The sequence below is a fragment of the Cupressus sempervirens genome, chromosome 8 (genome assembly GCF_028749045.1).
Source record: "Cupressus sempervirens isolate cs-2001-9-10 chromosome 8, ASM2874904v1, whole genome shotgun sequence".
Classification (NCBI taxonomy): domain Eukaryota; kingdom Viridiplantae; phylum Streptophyta; class Pinopsida; order Cupressales; family Cupressaceae; genus Cupressus; species Cupressus sempervirens.
This window is the reverse complement of record NC_143125.1, coordinates 297,852,585-297,880,486: the sequence shown is the minus strand read 5'-3', so window position 1 is coordinate 297,880,486 and position 27,902 is coordinate 297,852,585.

Sequence of the window (27,902 nt, the reverse complement as noted above, 5' to 3'; positions counted from 1 at the left end):
TAATAGGTTTTGTATGATATTTCCAAGTTTAACCAAAATCAGGGTCCTCTGGGTATAGATTCTTGAGTTCCTTGAACCCAACCACCTCAATCTACATTTCTGTCAGTAAAAGTTGTCTTTTGCTAGGTGTTGACACCTAAATTTGTAGGTGTCAAATTTAAAAGGCAAGTACTTTTTTATGCTAAAAATCTTGATTATTTCATTAGAAATTATATTCTTATATTTAAAAATTAAAATATGTTTACCCTTGTCATGCATATGAAATATCTTATTAGGGTAAACTTCATTAAAAGGGGAAAATTGTTGATATATGATTGAAAAGATCTTTTGAATAGAAAAAGTGTTGAAAAAAGACTATGTGTTTCAATCATTGTTTTTTCACTAATGTCAAACTTGCTACATGTTGGTAAGACAATTTCTTATATGTTTCAAGCACTATCACTTAGTTAATTGATGAGGAGGATTTGATCAACAAGATGTAACAAAACTATATAGAGGAAAGGTTGAGTTATGATTATGTATTGAAGTGTAAGAATTAGTTAAGACAGTGATAACATAATGTATTGATGATCTACTTTTAGGTTACAAAATGATTGGCTACACTTAGAAAGTTCCAAAGGATAAGTTTGAACAAAGTTCATTTGCTGAGCTTGACCGAGTTGATAGAAGGTGCCGAGAAAAGTTAGTTCAAGTGAAGCAAAAAGTTAGTTGGACTCGAGTGCAAGTAAATTCTAGTGGATGCCGAGAAAACTAGTAGGTGTTGAGCAAGTTAGTAGATGCCTAGTGATTTTCAGTTGATGTCGAGCACCTATAAAATCTAGTTGATGCTGAGTGATTTTACAATAGATGTCGAGTAACACAATATGTGTCAAGCATTAGTAAATTGATAATGTCGAGCTCTTGCATTATGAAAAAGATCGAAGATTTGCCAATTAAAAGCAGACAAGTTTATTTTCTTGGAACTTGCGAATTAGGAGGAAGATAAGACTGATGAGCTTGAGGCATAGAATCTTATGTAAATTGTTTTGGAGGTGAATTCAAATGGATTTTAGTAGAAGCTTCTAGAGAAGACAAGATATGGGGTAGATACATTGTATCCTACCTAATCCATCAAAAACCCTAACTTTTGTGATGGATAATGAGCAGGAAAAGAGTTCTAATTTCCTATATGTAGGGATGTCTAGTCATGAAGCAAAGAGGTTAGAGAGTTTTCAATGCAAAAAATTTGACAAGAAGAAGGAAGAGGGTTCGCTTCATCAAGTGATGAAAGAGAAAAAGTCTACAATGGTGAACTAAGAAAGAAGGTTTAAAGAGAATGAATGCTTGAAGGGTGAACAAGCTATTAGAGCCACAAATATTGGAAGCCAAGTAGAGTTGAGGACTGAATGGTGCTTTGTAATCTACAAGTAAGGTTGTAAGTTGTATTGAATCAAAGCTCTACTATTACTTTTGAAAAATTGTATCAAATTAGGGTAAATCCTTTGGAGAAAGGTTGACTTAATAGTCATTAGAAAATCCTTTAACAGGGTGGCATTCCAAGTGAATGGCCTAAAGTCCTCTACCAAGGCTCACTTTTAATAGGGTGATTGAAATCCCTTAACCAGGTCACATTTAATAGTGTGTTGTAACCTTTAATAGGGTTGGCCTTTAATAGGGCATCAGTTCAGAAGAGTGAAAAAGGAGTAGCATGTTACTAGTGGTTATTTCCAAATTGGGTTTCCACGTTAAATCATTGTGTCAAGAGTGCTGATGGATGTGCTGAGTTTTATGCTTTACATTTCTACATGTTGATTTTACAATAACATATCAGTTTTGGTTAACACACAATGAATGCATGCATGATTAAGAATGTTATATGGGTTCACTAAATTGTGAAAAGTTTTATTTTATACATTTGAACCTTGAATAATTGATTCACCCCCCACCCCCTCCTCTTAATTTTTCTAAAAGAATTCTAACATTGGTATCAAAGCCATAGTTGCTTAACTGGATTATTTTTAAGGTACTAAAAGCATAAAGATCAAGATGTAAAAAAGAGAGGTACCCAAGCTAAAAAGAGATAACTGTCCTGCATGGAAAAGTTTGATGAAACTACACCTTGGAGGACTTGGAGAGTATGCACAATCCTAAATTTTATTAGCACATGTTGATCTTGCAAGAGCCTTAACTACTAAAGATTTAAAGAAAAAGAAAGAACACACTCAGGCAATGTTGGAGATTTCCTTTTCCCTGAGCTATGCTGAGTTTGATGATATCAAAGACCTTAAAAGTACAAATTAGATGTGGGATTCCATAGATACCATCTATGGAGGAGACAAAAATGTTCAAAAAGCCAAGTTAGAGAGCCTCAGAGGTAAGTTTGATGACATGAGAATGGAAGAAGGTGAAAACATTGCCCAATATATTGCTAGAATAAAAGTTGTCAGTGTAATAAAAGGTGCTACTAGTAAAATAGATGATGATACTGTGCTAAGTAAAGTCTTGAGAACATTATTTCCTGTGTATGACATTAGAGTATCTACATTCCAAGAGCTAAGATGTATGCCAGGAAATGATCTAACCCTTGAAGGTTTGGTAGGAAGACTCGCTGCTTTTGAGTTATCTAATTTTGACAACTACAGACCAGAGAGTATTGAATCAACTTTCAAAGAAAAATTGTTACTAAAGGATTTTAAGGAGGTAAAGCCAAAGAAGAAGAAAAGAAAGATAAAGTATGCATCTAGTGGTAGTAGTAGAGATGAGGAAGACATTGAACAATTGGAAGCATTGCTAGCAAGAAGATTTCATAGAGGAAAAGGTAAATTCAAAGGTAAGTTGCCTATCATTTGTTTTAATTGTTATGAAGTTGGTCATATTTTTGCAAGATGTACATAGAAGAAGAACTTCAGAGAAGGGAACAAGCACAAAAATAGAAGAGAAGATGATGGAAGAGAATACAGAGACAAAAGGCAAGAAGTCCTGCTACATCATTGATGAACATGACTCTGATGAAAATGATGATGAAGTGGTATATGTTGCAATAAAGGATGAATCATATGAGGATGAGGCTATTGCACTTATGACTTGTGTGAACAAGAATGACAAATGGATCATTAATAGTGGATGCTCACATCACATGACTAGAGACAAAAGTAAGTTCATTACATTAACTTGTTATCATGAAAATAGTGTAAGATTTGGTAATGATGGAAAAGGGTCTATCAAGCTCACAGACAAGATTTCATGTGACAATGCTTATTATGTTGAAGGATTGAATTATAACTTGTTAAGTGTGTCACAATTGAATAATTTGGGGTGCAAGGCTAAGTTTGAAAAGAAATCAGCCAAGATATATGATACAAATGGAAACTTGATTGGAAAGGTGATCAAACTAGGAGTAATCTATTCTATTTGGATATAGGAGATGTTACTTGTCTTATTGCAAAAATTTGATGATGTATGGCTTTGGCACAAGAGATTATGTCAAGTGAACTTTGATAATCTAATTAGTATTAGTAACATGAAAAGAGTTAGAGGTTTTTCTAAGTTGAAGAAACTAGAAAATATAATGTGTAAACAATGTCAGCTAAGCAAGATGACAAAGTCAAGCTTTAAAAGTAAAGCTTATACCTCTAAGGAAATGCCTAAAAATTTTCATACTGACTTGTATGGACCTATTGAAGTGCAAAGCTACAAAGGAGATAGGTATATAATGTTGCTTGTTGATGATTACTCTAGGATGATGATAGTCATATTTCTAAAACAAAAATTAGATGCTTTTCAAATATTTAAATGGTACTTGGCAAGAATTGAGAAAGAAATAGGTAAGAGCTTAAAATACTTGAGATCAGATAGAGGAGGTGAATTCACTTCACATGAGTTTAAGATGTTTTGTAATGATAGAGGAATCAAGAGATAGACATCTGCACCTAGGACCCCTCCACAAAATGGAATTACTAAAAGAAGAAACGGGTCTGTAATGGACTATGCCAGAACACTCAAGATGGAGAAAAATGTTGCTCTAAAATACTAGAGAGAAGCTATAATTGTTGTATACACCTTGAACTGTGTGCAAGTAAAGAAAGGTACTCATTCAACACCTTTTGAACTATGGTATGGTCATCCACCTAATGTGAAATATTTTAAGGTATTTGAAAGAAAATTCTATATTCTTAATGTTAGGAGTGGAAAGTTTGATGCAAAGATTGAAGAAGGTATATTCCTTGGTTACTCCATAAGAAGTAAAGCTTACAAGTGTTTAAATACTAACACTTAAAAAATTGTGAAAAGTGCAAATGTGAATTTTGATGAGTTTACAGAGGCACATGAAGTTGAACCTATAAAAGAACCAGAAGATTAAATGAGACATATGTATACTATTATGAAGGAATGCCTACAGAAGAAGATGTTACAAATCATGCAACAAACCAACAGCAAGTCTCAACAACGGTTGAGTCACATCCTGTGAATGTCGAGTTGCATTCAGATGCCAGGTTGAAGAATGAGGAGAATGTACAATCTGACTCTAAGATTGGAACACATGAAAGAGATGTTGAAACACCTGATAGAGATGTGCATAGTGATACTAAAACTAAGAGACAAAATGAAACCACAAGAACTTAGCATAGACTATCCAAATATGTCAAAAGATATCATCCTATAGATCAAATCATTGGAGACAAAGATGCAAGTCCAATGACAAGAAATAGGTTGAGAAGTGAATCATGTTTTTTAAGTATGAAGGAACCCAAGATAGTGAGAGATGCTTTGGAAGATGATGATTGGTACAAGGCTATGAAAGAAGAAATTCAATAGATAGAAAAGAACAAGACTTGGAGTCTAGTTCCTATACTAGAAGACAAGAATGTGATTGGCACGAAATGGGTATTCAGAAACAAGCTAGATGAGAATGGTGAAGTGGCAAGAAACAACGTAAGACTAGTTTGCAAAGGGTATGCACAAGAAGAAGGAATTGACTATGGTGAAACATTTTCCCCTATTGCAAGAATGGAAGGAGTAAGAATTCTGCTTGCTTATGCTACATATAAAGGTTTCAAAGTTTATCATATGGATATTAAGTCTACATTTTTGAGTGGCATATTAGAAGAAGATGTCTACATAGAACAACCAGAAGGATTTGTGGATAAAAACAATAAGAAAATGGTATGTAGACTACACAAAGCCTTATATGGATTAAAACAAGCACCAAGAGCATGGTATGAGAGACTTCATACTTACCTTGTTAAGATTGGATTTGAAAGGATAGATGATAACAACAATTTGTATAAAGAGGTGAAGATGGAATATATCAACACAAAGGAGCAAATTGCTAATATCTTCACCAAAGCATTACCTAAGGATGCTTATGAGTATCTAAGAGGTAAACTAGGGGTGATACCCCTATCAAAGGCTATGTAAAAGATAGAGAGAGTACCCTACATCCAAAAAGTTGACATTCATTACATATAATTGATACAGTGGATCTTACTTTAGGAAATTACCTAAAGTAATCACAGAACTAGAATTTCAAATCAATCACAAATAAGGTGACAAAGGGAGAAAATTGAAGAGCTTGCAAAAGCCTATGTCTGCATATATCAAAGATTCCAAGTGTTGAGTATATTTCTTTAGCATTGTTGTCAAAGAGGGAGAAAGTACATTAAATTGATCAAGGGAGAAATGATTAAGGTAACTAATCAAGGGAGAAGTGAGAGTACATCGTCAGAAGATTAGAAGACTAAAAGAAAGAAAGAGGGAGAAAGCAAAAAACAAAAGAGGGAGATATTTAGATATTCTGCTGATCCCTGGAAGAAGAGAATGTTATATTTTGTAACCTAATCAAAAGGAGGAGTTGCTAATAGAGGGAGAAGTTTTATTTCCAAACTTTCTTTTTGGTATTGCCTTATTGTTTTAACCTAGTTAGTTTATCATTTGTTTGATTGGTTCATCAGTTTGGTTTGCCATCAATGCCAAAGAGGGAGATTGTTGATATATGATTGAAAAGATCTTTTGAATAGAAAATTTTTTGAAAGAAGACTATGTGTTTCAATCATTGTTTTGTCACTGATGTCAAACCTACTACATGCTAGTAAGACAATTGCTTATATGTTTCAAGCACTATCACTTAGTTGATTGATGAGGAGGATTTGATCAACAAGATGTAACAAAAATGCCTAGAGGAAAGGTTGAGTTATGATTATGTATTGAAGTGTAAGAATCAATTAAGACAGTGATAACATAATGTATTAATGATCTACTTTGAGGTTACAAAATGATTGGCTACACTTAGAAAGTTCACAAGAATAAGGTTAAACAAATTTCATTTGCTAAGCTTGACCAAGTTGATAGAAGGTGTTGAGAAAAGTTAGTTCAAGCTGAGAAAAAAGTCAATTGGAGCCGAGTAAAAGTAAATTCTAGTGGATGTCGAGCAAACTAGTAGGTTCCAAGAAAGTTAGTAGATGTCGAGTGATTTTTAGTTGATGTCAAGCACTAGTAAAAACTAATTGACATCGAGTGATTTTAAAATAGATATTGAGTAACATAATATGTGTCGAGCATCAATAAATTGATAATGTCAAGCTGTTGCATTATGAAAAAGATCGAAGATTCACCAATTAAAAGTTGACAATTTTATTTTCGTGGAACTTTTGAATCAAAAGGAAGATAAAACCAATGAGTTGGAGGCACAGAATCTTATGCAAACCATTTTGGAGGCAAATTCAAATGGATTTTAGGAGAAGTTTCTTGAGAAGACAAGATATGGGGTAGATGCATTATATCCTACCTAATCCATCAAAAACCCTAATTTTTGTGATGGATAATGAGCAGGAAAAGAGTTCTAATTTCTTATATGTAGGGATGTCTAGTCATGAAGCAGAGAGGTTAGAGAGTTTTGAATGCAAAAAATCTAACAAGGAGAAGGAAGAGGGTTTGCTTCATCAAGTGACCCAAGAGAAAAAGTCTACAATGGTGAACTAAGCAAGAAGGCTTAAAGAGGATGAATGCTTGAAGGGTGAACAAGCTGTTAGAGTTGCAAAGATTGGAAGCCAAGTAGAGTTGAGGACTAAATAATGATCTGTAATCTACAAGTAAGGTTGTAAGTTGTACCAAATTAAAGCTCTACTATTACTTTCTAACAATTGTATCAGATTAGGGTAAATCCTTTGCAGAAAGATTGACTTAACAGTCATTGGAAAATCCTTTAACAGGGTGGCATTCCAAGTTAATAGCCTAAAGTCCTCTAACAAGGCTCACTTTTAACAGGGTGATTGAAATCCCTTAACCGGGTCACATTTAACAGTGTATGTTGTAACCTTTAACAAGGCATCACTTTAGAAGAGTGAAAAAGGAGTAGCATGTTACGGGTGGTTTTTACCAATTGGATTTTCATGTTAAATCATTGTGTCAAGAGTGTTGATGGATGTGTTGAGTTTTATGCTTTACATTTCTGCATGTTGATTTTATAGTAACATATAAGTTTTGGTTAACACATAATGAATGCATGCATGATTAAGAATGTTATATGGGTTCACTGAATTGTGAAAAGTTTTATTTTGTACATCTAGACCTTGAATAACTAATTCACCCCCACCCCCTCCTCAAGTTATTCTAAAAGAATTCCAACAAAAATATCCATTCTTTTGAACATGTCAAATATTATGATTTATAATTCATATTTGATTGATTAATTATTCCCTTTTTGAAAATAAATATTTTTACGAAAAGGAATGGGAGAGGGAGTTGAACAGTCAACCTCTCAACCCTATCCTCTTTCCTATCCTAACTACCCATTCTACTCTAACCGATTGTTCTATTGTATTCCATGAGAATGGTTGTTAGAAAGGAAAATATAATTGCAATATTTTGTTTTACATGTAAATAAAAGGGATAGTTAATTTTTTTATGGGTTAAATAAGTAAAAATTATTTCATTAATACTTGTTTTAAAGGGATAATAAATGAAAGTTTAATGTAAATGATTATTATGATGTATTTTTCTTACATTTTATCCAAATATTGTTTCTAGGGAGATATATTGATAAAGTATTACTAGCTTATATATATTATATATATAAAATAAGCCGAGAGATATCCTTCTCAGGTGTTGTTGTATTAAGATAATTTATGACAATAGGTGCCTTGAGAAGGTTCTCTTTGCCCAAAAATGCAAATGAAATCTATTGCAGAGCTGAATAATACTCTCCAATCATCTTTTTCAGAGGCACTGGTTATGAATAAACTTAATCTACTACTCCATCCACTCTCCTCCATTCTCATTAAATATTAATAAAGATTCTTAAAGCACGGGGGTTATTGTTTGCAGCAGGTGACTTTTTAATCTTTGCTATTACATTTTGATTGAATGCATTATTATCAGTTACATTTGCAATGAATAGATGTAAAAATAATTATATAACATATAACAGTTAAATGAATGTCAATTTTTTTTAAAGTAGCAAAAGTTTACATTGATGAATGCTTTCACTGTAGAAAGCCTCTTGGCTTAATTATGAATAATGTTTAAAATCATTTATATATCCTTGGATCTCTGATATGAGATACTTCCATTTCATGCTTCATGTTAAGGAAATGTTTTCTTTAAAGTAAAATTATATGTTCCTTGAAATGAAATATTTATAGAAATATTTTCTTGGCATGGAAATATTATTTTTACCTTCATGTAAATATATTAGGGTTTTTATTAAAATGGTTATTTACTTTTTCAAATTTATGAAACCATTTTATGTGCCTTTTATAATATTCTTTGAATATAAATACTTTGATAAAGTGCTTATGTGTGGCAGAGAGCTTTTAGAAATATAAATTTAATATAAGACCCTAATTTATTTACTTTATTAAAATCTCTCATTCAATTATTTTATGTGTGTAGGGTTTATTCATCAAGATTATTAAAGTATTTGTCAAGAGAATCAAAAGGGAGATTAAACAAGCACTGAAGATTTAATTATTTTCTCAAATCCAATAGACATTATCATTTATCAAATGATGATTAAAGCTTTTGCATTGTAATAAAGATTTGAGTTGTATTTAGGGTTTTGTTAAAAAGTGTCATGATGATCCGAAGCTTGTATGAATCCTTTGAATTTATATAAAGGATACCAAGATCATCATCAGAAATAAGAACTACCATATACATTTTATAGAAGGTCAATTCTATTTTCTACATTAGATTTTGTTATTTGTATGCACCAACAATACATGTATTTGTGGTTAAAGCATTTCAAATTCAATACAAGGAATCATGTGCTCAATTGATCTTTTGGTGATATCATTTATGTCTCATTCATTTTGCTTCCTCATATCAATTTTGTTTTTCTTTAATTGACTATTAAATTGATTAAATGTAATAAGTGATTTCACTATTGGAAAAATTACTATTGTATTGATTGGTCAATTTGCATTGTTGTCTTATTGGGCTTTTCAGGAGAGTTAAACTAATATAAGACTAAATATTGAAATTTAATTTAGCATTTAATAGTTCATACATCATTAGGGTGATATCAATTTATCTCAAAGGGTTACTTTAAACATTGTGAATGATTGATAGAAAGTGATAAAGAATCCATCAATTAAGGCGCTAGTCTATTGATTATTGATTTGAGTCTTCATGTTGATTGCAGAAAGAACATACATCCAAGTGAAAAAAGTCAAAAAATATATTATATATTTATATATCACAACCAAAAATGTTTATCAACTTTTAAAATCCCTTAAAACACCCAAGCCTCCTAAGTTATCTGCTCTAAAAAGACTTTACAGTGTGAGGTATAGGCCTACCATCCTTAGTTCTACAAAGCCAAAATTGTAGAGGTTCACATTCAATTAGAGTAGAACTTATCAGTTGGTAAATTCTTATTAGGAATTTCTATAATTGGATCATCATTCCATAGTAAAGCTAATCTACCAATTTGGGTAGTAACACTAAGAGCATATGCAACTATGTTAGACTTCCCACTCATATGTTTCAAAACAAATGTATAACTCTACACAAACTCAACCCATTTCAAATGCCTTTGATTTACTTTTCCTTGACTATTCAAATATTTCAAAGCTTAATGAGTTGTATACAAAAAAAATCTTTAGGAAGAAGATAGTGTCTCTACTTCTTCAATTCCTGAGCTATAGCATAAAATTCTTGATCATAAACAAAATATTTTCTTTTGGTATCATTCAAATTCACAGTGAAATAAGCAATAGTTCTACCTTCTTGGCTCAAAATAGCTCCTATTGCAATACTACTAGCATCATAGTCACCTTATTAAAATTTTGAAGTGCTAAAATGGGTTGTTCTATAACTTTTTTATTTCAATAGATTAAAACTCTTATCTACTCTTGCAGTCCACTGAAATTCTTTCCTATCCCCTCTCATTGTTTCAGTTAAGGGTCCAAAAATACTACTAAAATGTCTAATTAACTTTCTATAAAAACTATCCAATCCATGAAAATATCTTACCTCAGTCGTACTCCTTAGAGTAGGCCATTCATGGATAGCCTTCACTTTCTTAGAGTCAATTTTTAAACCTTCTGTTGAAACTACAAATCCTAGGTACAAAAACTCCTTCACAAAAGTATATTTCTTCAAATTCATCAATAGCTTTTCTTCCCTCAACTTATCAAACACCTTAAGAATATGCATCAAATGCTCATCCAATGTCTTACTCAAGATCAAAATATCTTCTAGGTAAAAAATGGAAAACTTACCTAGAAACTCCTTTGGTGCCTCATTTATGAGCTGCATAAAAGTTCTCAGTGCATTGGTTAGCCCAAAAGGTGTGAATAACCACTCATACAATCCTTTTGTTGTTTATAAGGTAGTCTTCCACTTATCTCATTCTCTAATGCAAATCTAATGGCTCTAAATTATGTCTATAAGGTAGTCTTCCATAATTCACTCCTCATCCTTGCTATACTCATCACACCACTACTTGCATTACCAATAATTTGATCATCTGAATGATGCAAAAAATACCTTTGAGCTATAGGTGCTTCTCTTGGCTCTTCAAACTGCACTTGTGTTCCATTATCAATCTCAAAGAATTACTCTTTCTCTTGATTTTGATTCTGATTCAGATTATGATGGATGGATGATTGGTTTGCTTCATTATCTAAATTGTAGTCAATTGTCCTTTCATGTATCTGAAATCTCTTATCATCTCTTATATTAGCACTTTCAATTATCTTCTTTAATCTCATATTATAACATATATATGTTTTCTCTTAGTTGAATATTCAAGAAATATATCTTCGTCACTTCTAGGATCAAATTTACCCTTTTCATTATCTATTTTGATATAACACTTAATTTTGAAAATTCTAAAACACTTAACTTACGACACATGACCAAACCAAATTCCATATGAATTTTTACCTATGTCATGCTAGATCTATACTATAATAAATGGATAGACTGTTGTGGTAACTATTTATCTCCAATGAACATGAGGTACCTTACCTTCAAGAATCATATTCCTTGTAGTATAAAGTATTGTTATATTTATTCTTTATGTAACCCTATTCTGTTGTAGAGTTGTAGGAGCAAAAACCCATCGAGTAATTCCATGCTCTTCACAATATGCAATTAACCTAATTTAAATTCCCCACCACTATCTGACCTTACACATTTGATCTTCAGACCATATTCATTCTCTATTTTCACTTTGTAAATATTGAACTTATCAAAATCCTTATATTTTTCCCTTAAGAAATGAAACCCACATCATCTTAGAGTAATCATCAACATAAAAATGTAAAACCTCTCATCATAATATGTTCTTATCTTACTAGGACCACATAGATATGTATGCACTAGATCTAGTCTTCCTTTAGTTGAGTATGTCTTTCTCTAAAAGTTATTCCTAGTTTGTTTTCCCATCACACATTCCTTACATATTAGGTTAGCAGGATTTACTATCTTAGATATGCCTAAGTGCATTTGAATTACTCATACTTACCACATTATGAAAGCTCACATGAAGAAATATCTTATTCCACAGCCATTTGTCATCAATTTTTGCATTAAAACAACTTAATTTAGAGAGATTTGATTTAAACACATTACCTCTAGTCTTTGTACTAGATGAAATCATTTTTCCTAACTAATCTTTGATTGTATATTTTTCATCCTTGAATTGTAAGTGATAAACCTTGTCTAAAAGTTGACCAACACTTAACAAGTTATGCTTCAATCCATCAAAAAATAAGACATTATCAATTTTAGTTTTCCCATCAAGAGTAATAGAACCTTTTCCTTTAATCAAAAAAGGAGTGATCATTACATCTAACAAATCCACTATCATACTTATTTAGTTTCATATAATTTTATTTGTTACCTATCATAGGATGTGTACATTCATTATTTATGATCCAATCATCTTTCTTTCCAACATGTGAAACTAATGTTTTTTCATCATTCATAGAAATTTTTAGGAGTTGACAAGAACAAAAGACTCATAGAGAACATTTCTCAAAGAGAGAAGTGTTGTGATTTGGAGCCTAATCAGACTTGGAGGTTATTTTTTCCCACTTTATTCTGCATGGTTCCCCTAGATTTTTTTTAGGGGTTTAGGGGCAGTACCCCCAAGATGAGGTCAAGGGGAAGCATTCATTGTGGGGTTCTCAGGTAGATCTCCAGGTGCACTCCTTATCATAGTATAGGGCAGGGTCGAGGGGCAACGCCCGTGCAGGAATTTTTTGGGCTAGAGCTCTTGAAAGCTCGACCAACTTTATTATTGTAAAAGGTGTCAACTGTTATCTTTCTATAGAATGACTTATTCTAGCCCTAATTTTGTAAGAGGAAAAAATCTTGTGTAAAATGGATTAGGGTTAGGGATTTTAAAATATTGTATGATGAGATTGTAGCTTCTTATGGCAGTATTGATTTGTAAGGGATTATGGATTGCAATTAGGTTGTAACCATAAGATAATAAATAAGACTATTAGACTCATTGTTTGGTGGATGTATCCCAAGGATTGGGTGAACCACATTAAATTTTTGTTTCTTGTGTTCTCTTCTATGTGATTTATTATTTTCTAATATTGGTTTTGCATATAATTATTATTTTTGTCTCGTTGATCCTAACAAGAAGTTAAAACCCACCTTCAAGAAGACTCACTATGTGAAATGATAAAGGTTAAATCAACCTTTGATGAACTGACTGAATGAAAACTCAATTACCTATATCAAATCATCTAACACTTCTTTAGATCTGCTATGATATCCAACATCAAGGCTCATACATACAATCACATTCCCACACATTACAATAAAAAAATTACTTTCCTTTATACAAGTTACAAACATGCAATTAGGTTGGCCTGTTAGGACTTCCCCAATGCACACATAATTAAATATACCCATGTTAAACTACCCATGACATCTCTTACAATTATATGACAATTATAAATCTCGAATTATGCTCTATGATCCATAATTAATGCTCACTAATCCAAACAACACACTATACCATCTCATCAGCTCCTAGAAGTAATAATCCATATGTCGTACACTAGTGATCATCACAACATGAACCAAATGAATTGAAAATGCCAAAGCATGTACTATTGAAAGTATTCTACCACACTTTATGCTCACAACTCTTAAATCTAACTTGCCAACATGTTATACCCAAAATATGGTAACCATGTCTAACATATTTCCTTATTACTAGCCCATAACCAATCTTCACAAAAGCAACTATAATTTATTCACAAATAATTATATAAATAGTTGCAACCATATACATAAGGTCTATACTCATCCTAAAATACATCCAATCTCATAAACTATATGTACTATTATGATCAATAACATGTAACACACAAAATCTAATCATGCCTAACTCATTTTTGAAACTCCCAAACATATTTTGAGGTCAATGAAAAAACTTGTATTCCTAACAATCATCTAACAATAATTTCAACTCAACAATATACCTTATCATAAATAATCTCTCCAATACTCAACAAATTTCCCCTACCAAGGCATCAACATACACCTTGTGTGCTTTCATTGAAGGAATCTAATGCATAGAAGATGGATTAGATTGCGGGAAGGTAGAGTCCTCCCCAAGACTTGCTACCATGGATGTGAGAAATTCAAAAAACAAGAAGGAAACCCAATTGATAAGTTGCAAAGAAAAAATTGTTAAAATGTTATCATTAATATTATGTAAAAAGAATTGTAAGAACTAAATTTAACATTCCTGCAAAGCTATATATGTCTGGTTACATTACAACATATTGACTCAATGTATTATAATTATTTGTATTTTCTTATAGAATGGTAAATATATTATATATAAAAATCCATATACATGTTAAATAGCTCAAATTTAATAGAATTTTACTCAGCTAATGATATAGTACAAATAAATTTTGGAAAATGCTATTTTACTCTAAGCAAAGAGAATTATTGCAATATAAGCAAGGATTTTAAGAATTTTATTTTTAATGTTTCTAGAAGAGGTAGTTCTTGGGAATTAGAATGCTTCATTATAGATGACATATAAGTAAATTAATTTGAAGGATGCATATAGAAGGTAAGTTTTATGATTGTTATGAGATCATAAGCCATGAGAAAGAGGCATTACTATACAAGATCAAGAATGATCCATGCTACTCAAATGTTATAATAGATAGTAGTTACTTAGAAGACCTACCAGAGGATCAAAATATTGGTAGAAAATTTGAAATATACAAGGAGCTAATTGACAAAAACATGTCTTGTACATCATCATTTGTATTAAAAATGGCAAAGAGATGTCATGAGCTAGAAATTATCAAGAAAATATTAGACTTAGAGGATAATGGAGAGGATATTATCAACTGGCTATAAATGAACCCATATCCAATTAATGAATACAACATAAAAGGCTTGCTCGATGTGGCATTTCCTACCCTCTTCCCTAATGGATCTGCCCAACATGATTAAAAGAAGTGCAAATGCCTGAATTTGCATTGCATGTGATGTGTTATCATGACCAAAGATTTGGAAGACACCTCAATTTAGGTATTTTATCTACAATCTCATGATGTGACATCATAGTGAGAACCTTGGAACTGTATTCATCAATAGCAATATAGAGGAAAATTAACTGGCCATAATTGAAAATCTATTAGCACACCCAAAGAATCTTCCTAATGCATAGATTGTCAAGGATCTCATGCACTTTGGATCTTTGATCAAGGGCACAAGACCATATTGGAACAAGTGTCAAGTAGAGATAACCAACATGATCAATCAAATAGGTCCACTGACCTTGTTTTTCATGCTAAGTGCAACAGATACAAAGTGGTCAAACATGCAGTGGTTTTTTAATAATGGCACTCCTATAAAAATACAAACAAGAAAATAACAGATGGAAAATATAATTAACAACCTGCACATCACAACATTGTACCTACATTAATGATTTATAATAATTTCATGAAGAAGTAATAAAAAAACTCATTAATGCAAAAGATTATTGGTATAGATATAAGTGACAATATAGAGGAACTGTGCATATACATGGATTTGTATGGCTTCAAAATGTACCAAATATGGACAAAATTGACTAGAGTAATGATGCAGAGCTCGAAAAAGTAAGAAAATTCTTCAACTTGTATATTTTCATGTAAAACCTACGTAGTGCTAAACATAGAAGAAACATAGTATTTAGATCTCCACTAGGTGATCCATGTCTGCTAACATAGATGAGATATTTTCTATAGATCTTATGAATTATTATGAAGAAATTGTTAATTGTGTACAAAGGCATAAAAAATGTCGATTGGTTAGTTGTTTGTGAAGAAAGGGGAAAAATAGAATGCCAACACAAAGCTTCATGATGATAGTGACAAAAGAAAATATATGAACCTATGAAAAATGATGGTAGGCTGAACATACACAATCAAGACATGTTGTCAATATAGAGAGCCAAAATAGAATTTCAAATTGTAACCTCATGATCATTTATTTTAAAGTGCATTGAAAAGTGTGGCTCAAGGGTAAAAAAACAATGAAAGACTTGTACTAATATGTTAGCAAGAATATTAGTGACCCAATGAGATGATAGTCTAACCCTTTATGCATATCAAAAATTCATGACCAAAATTGTTATAGGATGTGATATAGGAGCACAAGATACATATCACATGCTTCAAAAACTACCCCTTTATCATTTGTAGAAATCCTTTCACAACTTCAAATGTTGGTAAAAAAGTGTTCTAATGAAAAACCATTGGTATGGGTAAATGTCAGGTGTAGTATACCTACTTAAAAATGTACATGGAACTCCCTATAGAGCTTGAGGCTATAACATTACTTGAATATGCTACATCATAGATGTGTTCTGCAAAAAAAAAAATGGAAAAAGAGGGAAGTCAAAGCCATTGTCAATGTCTATCCAAAGTTCTATAGCATCCCAGATGAGGACTTAGACCAATTTGAGTTGTACTATTAGACCTAACTACTTCTATACAAGAAATTTTGAAAGATGGAAATTGAAATCAGGCTTACTAAGGATTTAATAATTACAAATTGGAGGTGGATGGAAACAAGTGGATATGTAGTATGTTGTGTTTCCCATGTTATGAAAAAGGAGTTAAGCTTAGAGGATGAAAATGATAATGATACATACACAAAATAAATATTAGATGTAAATGAATGACAATTGTTTCCACAGATGGGGCTAACAAATAGTATCAACTTAAATGAACTTGACATGCTTGGAAGACATGAGTTTGACAAGAATAATAATAGATGGGATCAAAATTCAATGCCTAATAATTTAAATAGTACTACAACCCAATTTATAAATAAGGAAAAGAAAAATGGAAATAATGGGAGCATCGTACTTGTCATTGACAATCTACAATATACAATATTTGTAAAAAAAAAGAAAATGCACTCACAAAAATCATGGCCAATAGTAATTATTCATGTGCCCAACCACTATACATGATCATCTAGGGAACACTAGGTACAAGAAAGTATTACTTGATATTGTATTGTCCAAAATTAGACATACTTGGATTTAAGACCTTTTATCTCCTCTTTAGTATGTTTGAATTTCATGTTTTCACCTCTAGCACACACCTCACATATTTTCTCTTCTTTCTCTTAGGTGAAATTGAGGTAAGACCTAACTGATCCTCCTTAATTTCCCTTCATCCTTCATATAATCATTGAGTTGGGACCTAATATATAATCATCCTCCCTTTCTAGGACCCCAAAACCCTAGATTGGATTTTTGGATAACATTCTAGACACACATTTCATCACTAAACCTCCACTAGTCTAAAATCTAGATAGGGAGATCATGAACAGAAACCTTATGGACTAGGTCAACCTAGTTTAGAATAGGTTAACCCTATTTGACTTTGTCCTAGTGCTTCCAATGATTTTCAACTTGTAGATGTTTAATGCTCCCATTAAAATCTTGCTCGTGTCATTGGCCCCAATGGTGTAATTTTCTTGATTATTCCAAAAGTTCACTTTAAAAAAAGATTTAATCCCTCATTTTCAAAAGATGAGGACATGACATAAGAGGAGAAAGAAAGTATGCACACCCTAATATGACTTAGAGAAATTGCATGGTGGAAATAAATGCTTGTCTCTTATTCTTCAAGGAAAGTGATGCTATTATTCTTCAGTCAAACATTCAAAGGAGACTATATAAAAACATGGAGTTGAAAAGGGATCTCGAAGATGGTTAGAGTACTTTATTCTTGGGGTCTTGGTATGAATTCTACATCATTCTTTAGATCTAATTCTTTACACCTTCATACAATAACATGAATTTAGCTACATACATAATTTTATGTTAGGGTTTCACTCACAAAGTATATTCTTAGCATATTTGCATTCTACATCTGCATATCTAAGATTACACATATATACATGCCACTTTTCCTAATAGCTATTTGTCGAGGTGTATAGCACAAAAATAGGGGGCTGACTAAGGTAAACCCCTTTATAGCCACCCACACACAAAATTATTATAGATCTACAAGTTGGGAGAGGAAGAATTATAGATCTAGAACCTACACTTTGCAAGCTTTACAAATTCATTAGTTTTGGATTCATGGACTACATCAACCTAGTTGTAGGAAATTCTTCCATGTTGATCTAGTCCTTCAATCTTGGATTTTGGGGAGATTTTTTGGTTTTGTTTCTTTCACCATTTAATTTTGAAATCTACAATTAGAAGTTCAAAAATAGTTTAGATCTATGAGTTCTAGGGACAAATCATATCTTCCACTACGCATTTCCAAATAAGTGATAGAATAATTTAGAATAATTGAGAGGGGGGGTGAATCAGTTATCCAAGGTCTAGATGTATAAATAAAACATTTCATAGCTTAGTGAACCCATAAAACATTTATCATCATGCATGCATCCATAAGATAATACAATAACTTAAGATTTGTAGGTTACTATCAAATCAATTTGTAGAAATCTAAACATGAAACATAACAGATTCAACAATCACACTTGACATAATGATTTATGTGGAAACTTAATTTGGGAAAAACCACCAGTAACATGCTACTCGTTTTCACTCTTCTAAAGTGATGCCCTATGAAAGGCCAACCCTGTTAAAGGTTACAATACACATTGTTAAATGTGACCCTGTTAAAGCATTTCAATCACCCTGTTAGGAGTGAGCCTTGTTAGAGGACTTTAGACCATTCACTCGGAATGTCACCTAGTTAAAGGATTTACAAATGACTGTTAGGTCAACCTTAATCCAAAGGATTTACCTTAGACTGGTAGAATTATTAGAGAGTAATAGTAAGGCTTGCTCTAATAACAACTTACAACTTCATTTACAAATTACAAATCTCTATTTTAGTTCTCCATTTTTCTGGGCCTTCACACAGTTTAGCTCTGATAGCTTGTTCACCCTTCAAATATTTATACTCTTAAGCCTTCTTGCTTAACATGCAAATGCAGACTCTTCTCTTAGGTCACTTGATGAAGCAATGTCCTTGACTTCTTATCTTCCTTAGGTTCTTGCACATAAATCTTGATGAAGCAGACCCTTTCTTTTGACCAGCCATTCCTATAAATAGAAAATTAAGATCTTTTTTTCATTCATTCTCCATTGTCCAATTCAGGGTTAGGGCGAATTAGGTAGGATTCAATGAATCTACCCCTAATTTTATATATCTTCTAGAAACTTCTCCTTGAATCCTCTTTGAATTTGCCTCAAAATGGTTTACTCGGAGTTTTGTGCCACCAGCTCATCAATCTTATCTTCCCCCTAGTTCACACAATCCAAGAAAACAAACTTGTTGTCTCAGATCCATTAAATTCATGATCTTTCAAGTAATGTAGCCATTGAGCATTAACTTGCTTCTAATGCTCAACATGCACTAGAAAATCACTCAGCATGAACTAACGTTTGCTGGTGCTTGCATCCACTGTTTTACTCAACATACACTAAAATAGACTTTTACTTGGGTCCAACTATTTTTTTGCTCAGCTTGCACTAATTTTTCTCAGCACCCTCTATCCACTCAGTCAAGCTTAGTAGAAAAACTTTGTTTAACTTGTTCTTCTAAACTTGCTTAGTGTAACTAGCCTTTACAACCTTAAGTAGATTATCAATACACCATATTATCACTATCTTAGTTGATTCTTGTATTCCCTTTTTAAATCATAACTCAACCTTTCCTCTAGGTGCTATTATTACATCTTTTGATCAAATCCTCTTCATCAATCAAATAAGTGATAGTACTTAAATCATATAATTAGTTGTCTTACTAGCAAATAGAAAGTTTGACATCAGTGACAAAACAATGATCGAAACATATTGATCATACTTATATCAATCTATTCTCAATAGTATCCTTCTACAAAAATCTCCCTCAATCTATTCTCAACAATCTCCCTCTTTAGCATTGATGGAAAACCAAATTGATCAACCAAACTAACTAGCTTAAAATAGTAAGACCAAAAAAATACCAAAAGAGAAAATAATTCATCGGATTGAAATCTATCCCTCTATCAGCAACTTTCATCTTCTAAATAGTTTAGAAAACTCTTTTGTGTCATCCTTGTAACTCCCTTTGAATTACTTTGTATATCTCCCTTCTCCCTTCTATTAGGTAGATGTTATTAGTAGATACACTTTTCTTTCTATCAGCATTTCTCCCTCATACGGTGTGTTTGAATTTCTCCCTCTTTGTTCAATCTCCAATCTTGTATTTGTATTTCTCCTAATCAATTTAATTCTTGCATTTCTCCCTCTTTCACAACAATGCCAAAGACTTGTCATCTTAATATGCAGATATGAACTTCTTTAGTTTCTCCCTCTATCACCTTGCTTGTGACTAGTTTTTACTTTCAGCTCTTTAATTACTTTAGGTAGCTCCTAAAGTAAGATCCACTGCATCAATTTGTAACATATGATATTTAGCTTGTTTGATGTAGGGCGCTCCTTTTGTTGCTTAAATAGCCTTTGATAGGGGCATCATCCCTAGTTTACCTCTTAGATACTCATGAGAATCCTTAGGTAATGCTTTTGTGAAGATATCAGCAATTTGCTCTTTTGTGTTAACATATTCCATCTTCACTTCTTTATCTTGAACTAATTCTCTCAATTAATGATACTTGATTGCAATGTGCTTAGTCTTTGTGTGCATCATGGGTTTCTTTGATATATTTATAGCACTTTTATTATCACAATAAAGTATTGTTGGTTTTATGATCTCTTCCTTCATACCTTTGAGTAGTTGTTTGATCCATACAATGTTTGTACAATTTATAGTAGTAGCAACATATTCAGCTTTAGCAATAGATTGTGAAGTGTAGTTTTGTTTCTTACTAGTCCATGTAACCAGCCTCTTACCTAAGAAAAATTCTCCTCCACTAGTGCTCTTTATGTCATCAATGCATCCAATCCAATTACCATCAGTATAGACTCTTAATTCAATTTTTTTATTTTTCTTATAGTATAGACCATACCCCTCTGTTCCTTTTAGATATCTCATTATTTTCTTTATAGCCATTAGATGATTCTCCCTAGGATTAGCAGAGAATCTTGCAACTATCCCTACAAATAATACAATGTTAGGTCTACTATGTAGTACATATTGTAATTTTTCAATCATAGACCTATATAATGTTTGATTCACCTCAGTTGAATCATCATTCTTTGACAATTTGTGTCATATCACCATAGGTGTGCTTACTAGTTTGGAATCCTCCAATCCAAAAAAAATTAATATTTCCTTGACATATTTTGAGTGAGTGATGTATATACAATGTTTCATCTAATATACTTGCAAACTCACAAAGAGCTTGATCTCTCCAAACATAGACATCTCAAATTCTTGCTTCATTTCATTTGCAAAAGCCTTACATAAAGCATCTTCATCTCCAAATATGATATCATCAACAAAAATATCAAATAACAAAATACCTTTGCATTTTTTTGTCTTCATGTAAAAAAATTTGTTATCATTAGTCCTTTCAAATCCAATCTTCACAAGATAATTATGAAGTCTCTCACACCATGCTCTTGGTGCTTGTTTCAAACCATATAGAGCTTTGTGTAATCTACATACCATGTTCTTATTGTTAACATCAAAAAATCCTTCTGGTTATTCTATGTAAACTTCTTCCTCTAATATGTCATTTAGAAATGTAGAATTAACATCCATTTGATAAACTTTGAAACTTTTGTATGTAGAATAAGCAAGTAGAGCTCTTACTCATTCCAATTTAGCAACAAAAGCAAATGTTTCTCCGTAGTCAATTCCTTCTTCTTGTGCATATCCTTTGAAAACTAATCTTTCCTTGTTCCTTGTGACTTCACCATTTTCATCTGGCTTATTTTTGAATACCCACTTGGTGCCAATCACATTTTTATCTTCTAGTCTAGGAACTAGAGTCCATGTTTTGTTTTTCTCAATTTGTTCAATCTCTTCTTCCATGGCTTTACTCTAGTCTACATCTTCTAAGGTTTCTCTCACTAATTTAGGTTCTTTCAAACTCAGTAAACATGTATCATTTCTTAATTTATTTCTTTTCATTGGTCTAGCATCTTTATCTACCATAATTTGTGTAGTAGGATGATGTCTCTTGACATATTTAGATAATCTTGGTTTAGCTTTGGTTTCTTCATTTGTTCTTTCAACTTTAGAGTTACTATGTACATCTTTGTCAGGTAGTCTAGCATGTTTCTCATGTACACTAATTTTAGAATCACAATGTGCTTCAACTTCATTCTGTAGCTCAACATCTGAGTGTAGCTCGGTTACTAAATGCAACTTGACATTCATAGTATGTGACTCTACAGTCACTAAAACTTGATGTTGGTTTGTAGCTTGATTTGCAACATCTTCTTGAGTAGGCATTCCTTCATAAAAGTATACAAATGATTTGTATTCTTCTAGTTCTTTCATAGGTTCAACCTCATATACTTTTGTATATTCATTAAATTTCACATTTGCAATTTTCACAACTTTGTTAGTGTTAGCATTTAAACACTTATAAGCTTTAATTCTTGTGGAATAACCTAGGAATATACCTTCTTCACTTTTTGCATCTAGTTTACCATTTCTAAAGTCTTTCAAAATATATCATTTGCTTCCAAATATTTTAAAATAGTTTACATTGGGTGAGTTTCCATACCATATTTCAAAAGGTGTTGAATGAGTACCTTTCTTGACTTATACACGGTTCAAGATACAGATAGTTATACTTACAACTTCTCTCCAATATTTTTAAGCAATATTTTCTCCACCATGAGTGTTCTAGCACAATCCATTATAGATCTGTTCCTTCTTTCAGTAATTCAATTTTGTGGAGGGGTTCTAGGAGAAGATGTATATCTTTTGATTCTTCTATCATTACAGAACATCTCAAACTCATTTGATGTAAATTCTCCTCCTCTATCAAATCTCAAACGTTTCAAACTTTTACCTATTTCCTCCTCAACTCATGCTAAGTACTATTTAAACATTTAAAAAGCATCATATTTATGCTTTAGGAATATAACTATCATCATTCTAGAATAGTCATCAATAAACAACATAATTTACTTATCTCCTTTGTAGCTTTGCACTTCAATTGGTCCACACAAGTCAATATGAAATATCTCTAGTATTTCTTTAAAGATATGAGTTTTACTCTTGAAACTTGACTTTGTCATTTTGCCTAACTGACATTGTTTGCACATTATATTATCAGGCTTCTTCAACTTAGGCAAACCTCTAACTTTTCTCATGTTATTGATACTAACCAAGTTATCAAAATTAACATGACATAACCTCTTGTGTCATAGCCACACATCATCAAATTTTATAGCTAGACAAGTACCATCCTCTATGTCAAGATAGAATATATTACTCCTATTCTAATCATCCTTTCCAATTAGTTTTCCATTTGTGTCATATATCTTAGCAATGTTGTTTTTAAACTCAACCTTACATTCTAAATTATTCAGTTATGACACACTCAAGAGATTATAGTTAAGTACTTCAACATAGTAAGCATTGTCACATAAAATCTTATATGTGAGTTTGATCGAACCTTTTCCTTTTATCAAACATAGTGCATCATTACCAAATCTTACACTATTTCCATCATAACAATTCAAGGTAATCCCTTGGAGGATCTGTTGGGGGTTCTGAGAAGAATTTTGGGTTAGACTCTCTAGCCAACATGGATATTGGAAAGAAGTTGCATGAATCTAGTCCTTTTTGTGGGGTTCGTGTCCCCCCATTGGATTCTTTTCATGGGTTGAGGCAGGATCTTGAGAAGGAGAAAGATGTTTCTAATTCTAACAAGGAAAAATTTTCAGAAGGGCTAAAACCCTGGTCTTCTCCTTTTGGAAAGAAACCTACAGGAAAACCTCTTTTCCCATCGATGACTGCTAAGTCTTGCTGGGAGAAAGGTGAGTTTCAAGTTTTTATTCCATATCCTTTAGTTGATTTTTTTGTGTCCTTCATGGATCTCACCCTAGTGGGTAAATTTTTAGGATCAAGACTAGTTCCTGAATCCCTTAGAAAAATGGTTAAAAGGAAATGGATTATTCGAGGAGAAGTTGATATTGCCCCAATGTTGAATGGATTCTGCTCTTTTATTTTCAATTGCATTGAAGATATGAATATGGTTCTTTGTGGGGGACCATGGTCTTTTGGTAAATGTTCTCTCACAATTAAAAAATGGGAGCCTAACATGGATCTTTCAGATTCGTTTTTCTTAACCACGCCCATTTGGGCTAGACTTCCTGGTCTCTCTTTAGAATTCTGGCATGAGGACATTTTTAAAGGTATTTTTAATTCTTTTGGTGAATTAGTGGCACTGGATAATGCTATGGTTTCCAGAACCAAACTTCAAAGTGCTAGACTTTATGTTAAAGTGGCTGACCTGAATCATCTCCCAGACAAGGTGGAACTAATATCCAAACTTGGTAAAAAGACTCAAGAAATCATTTTTGAAGATCTGCCTAACTCTTGCTATGCTTGTAAGAAATAGGGGCATCTAGTTAAAAATTGTCCCTCCAAAAGTAAAAGGCATCCAAACAGTGTTCCAGATGGGAAAAAGACCAAGATCCACCAAAAGAAAGTATAGAAACCCAAAGAAGATTCTAAATCTTCACATGCTAAGGTGGATAAAGAGCCTTCATTTAAGAAAGCAATGTTTGAGAAAGAAGGACATGGTTTTCAATCTAATACCATAATGCCTGAGCAAAGAATAGATGATCTAGAAAATTTATCAAAACAAATTGTTATTTATCAAAGGAGACACTTAGAAGATAAATCCGTGCTAGAGGAAGGTGAATTCTTGGCTGAAGCTGGAAATAAATCAGAGATGGGTGATCTTCCTTTTTCTCAGTCCAGGGAGTTCTAGGTTTTATCTCAAGCTGACTATGACCTTCCTTTGGATGAACCTCCTCCCCTAGATGTTGTGATTGAAAAAGGAGATAACTCAAAGCATAAACAAAACCAAAGAAAAAGATTTGATATTAAGAACATTACTAAAGGGGTAGAGACTAGAAGCAGCAAAATAGTTTAGCAAACTAAGATAAATTCTCTTGCTTCTACTCTGGATAAATCTGGAAAAAGAGTAGAACATTCCAAGGTGAAACTAGATGTTGGTCCTCTAGAAAAATTTGGAAGAAGAACCAGTAAGAAAACTAGAGAGTTAGAAAGTATGCAGAATATTGTTGATGGAAGGTAGGCAACTATTCTAGATTTTACCCCTAAAAAATAGATATGAAAATCATTACTTGGTATATTAGGGGGCTGAATAGTATTCATAATCTGGATTTTGTTAGGATTTTGTTAGATAACAAAATCTTGAGTTTCTCTTGCTTCAAGAAAAAGCGCTGGAGAAAGAATGTTTCTAAGGAAGTTGTGACTAGAAGAACAAATTTGATCAGCAATCCTAGGTGATTTTCCTAGTCTGAGAGGATTCTCTAGTTGCCTCGCTTTCCAGTCTGTTTTCTTTCTAGGTTCCAGTATCCTCGCTGGTTTCTTTTTCTGAACACTTCTGTTGGTTTCAAGTCCTTTCTTGACCTAGTTTAATTGTACTGTTGGTTTCAGGTCTGTTAAAAACCTGGTAGAGCTTCATGGTATATCTTTCTTTTTGATGTAAAGGTTTTTGGGGCCCCTTCAAAACTTGTTTTTACCTTAATCTAAAACAATTCAAGGTAATGAACTTACTTTTGTCTCCAATCATGTGATGTGAACACCCAATATCAATGATCCATCTGTCATTCTTGTTCACACAAGTCACAAGCGCAATTTTCTCATCTTCATTAGATTTGTCCTTTATTGCAACATACACCACTTTATCATCATGTTCATCAGATTCATCTTTTATTTCCTCTTCAACAATATAACAAGACTTCTTGCCTTTTTCTTTGTAATCCTGGTAATCTTCATCTCTTCTACTTTTGTACTTATCACCACCTCTATAGTTCTTCTTCTTTAGACATCTAGCATCAATATGACCAACCTCATTGCAATTGAAACAAATGATAGGTAATTTACCTTTGTACTTGCCTTTACCTCTTTGAAATTTTCTTGCCAGTAGTGCTTCAAGTTGTTCTACATCCTCCTCATTTGTATCACTGTCACTGGAGACATAGTTTATCTTCTTCTTCATCTTCTCATCAAGTTATTTCAATTACACCTTAACTTTGAAAGTAGATTCAATATTCTCAAGTTTGTAATTATCAAAGTTAGATAGCTCAAAGGCAATGAGCTTACCTACTAGACCTTCAAGTGATAGATTATTCCCTGGTATACATCTCAATTCTTGAATTGTAGAAAATCTAATAGCATATATAGGCAGTAGTGTTCTTAAAACTTTTCTTAGTATAGTATCATCATCTATTGTGCCAGTAGCTCCTCTTATTGCATTAACAACTTATTGTATCCTTGTGATGTATTGAGCAATATTTTCAACTTCTTCCATTCTCATATCATCAAACTTACCTCTGAGATTTTTAGCTTTGGCTCTTAGAACATTAATGTCTCCTCCATAGATGGTGGTTAAGGCATTCCACATTTTCTTTGCATTGTTAAGACCTTTTATATCATCATATTCGGCATAGCTTAGGGTAGAAGCAATCTCAAGAATTTCCTAGTTATATTCTTTCTTATTTTTCATATCCTCAGTAGTTGGAGCTCCAATAGAGTCAATATGTTTAGTAGTAATGGTAGATTTTCCATGATCTCCAAGTCCTCCAAGGTGTAGCTTCATCAAACTTTTCCATGCAGGAAATTTATCTCTATTAAGCTTGGGTACTTCTCTTTTTGACATCTTGATCTTTATGCTTCTAGTACCTTCAAACTAGTCCTCTTAAGTAGATGGCTCTGATACCAATTGTTGGAATACTTTAGAATAACTAAGAGGGGGGTGAATCAGTTATCCAAGGTCCAAATGTATAAATAAAACTTTTCATAGCTTAGTGAACCCATAAAACATTTATCATCATGAATGCATCCATAAGATTATGCAATCGCTTAAGACTTGTAGGTTACTATCAAATCAATTTGCAAAAATGCATACATGAAACATAACAAATTCAACAATCATACTTGACACAATGATTTATATGGAAACCTCATTTGGAAAAAACCACCAGTAACATGCTACTCATTTTCACTCTTTTGAAGTGATGCCCTGTAAAAGGCCAACCCTATTAAAGGTTATAATACACACTGTTAAATGTGACCCTATTAAAGGATTTCAATCACCCTGTTAGAAGTGAGCCTTATCAAAGAACTTTAGACCATTCACTTGGAATGTCACCCAGTTAAAAGATTTACAAATGACTGTTAGGTCAACCTTAACCCAAAGGATTTACCCTAGACTGATACAATTATTAGAGAGTAACAATAAGGCTTGATTTGATAATAACTTACAACTTCATTTGCAGATTACAAATATTTGTTTCAATCCTCCATTTTGCTTGGCCTTTTATCCGTGATAGCTTTTTCACCCTTCAAGCATTCATACACTTAAGTCTTCTTTCTTAACATGCCAATGTAGACTCTTCTCATAGGTCACTTGATGAAGCAATTCCCTTGACTTCTTGTCTTCCTTAGGTTCTCACACATGACAACCCTTGCTTCTAACTAGTCATTCCTAAAAATAGGAAAATAAGATCTTTTTGTCATTCATTCTCCATCATCTAATTTAAGGTTAGGCTAGATTAGGTAGGATTCAATGAATCTACCCCTAATTTCATATCTCTTCTAGAAACTTCTCCTTGAATCCTCTTTGAATTCACTTCAAAATGATTTACCTTGAATTTTGTGCCACTAGCTCATCAATCTTGTCTTTTCCTAGTTCACGCAATCTAAGAAAATAAACTTGTTGGCTTAGATCCATCAAATTCACAATCTTTCAAGTAATGTAGCCACACGGCATTAACTTGTTTTTGATGCTCAACA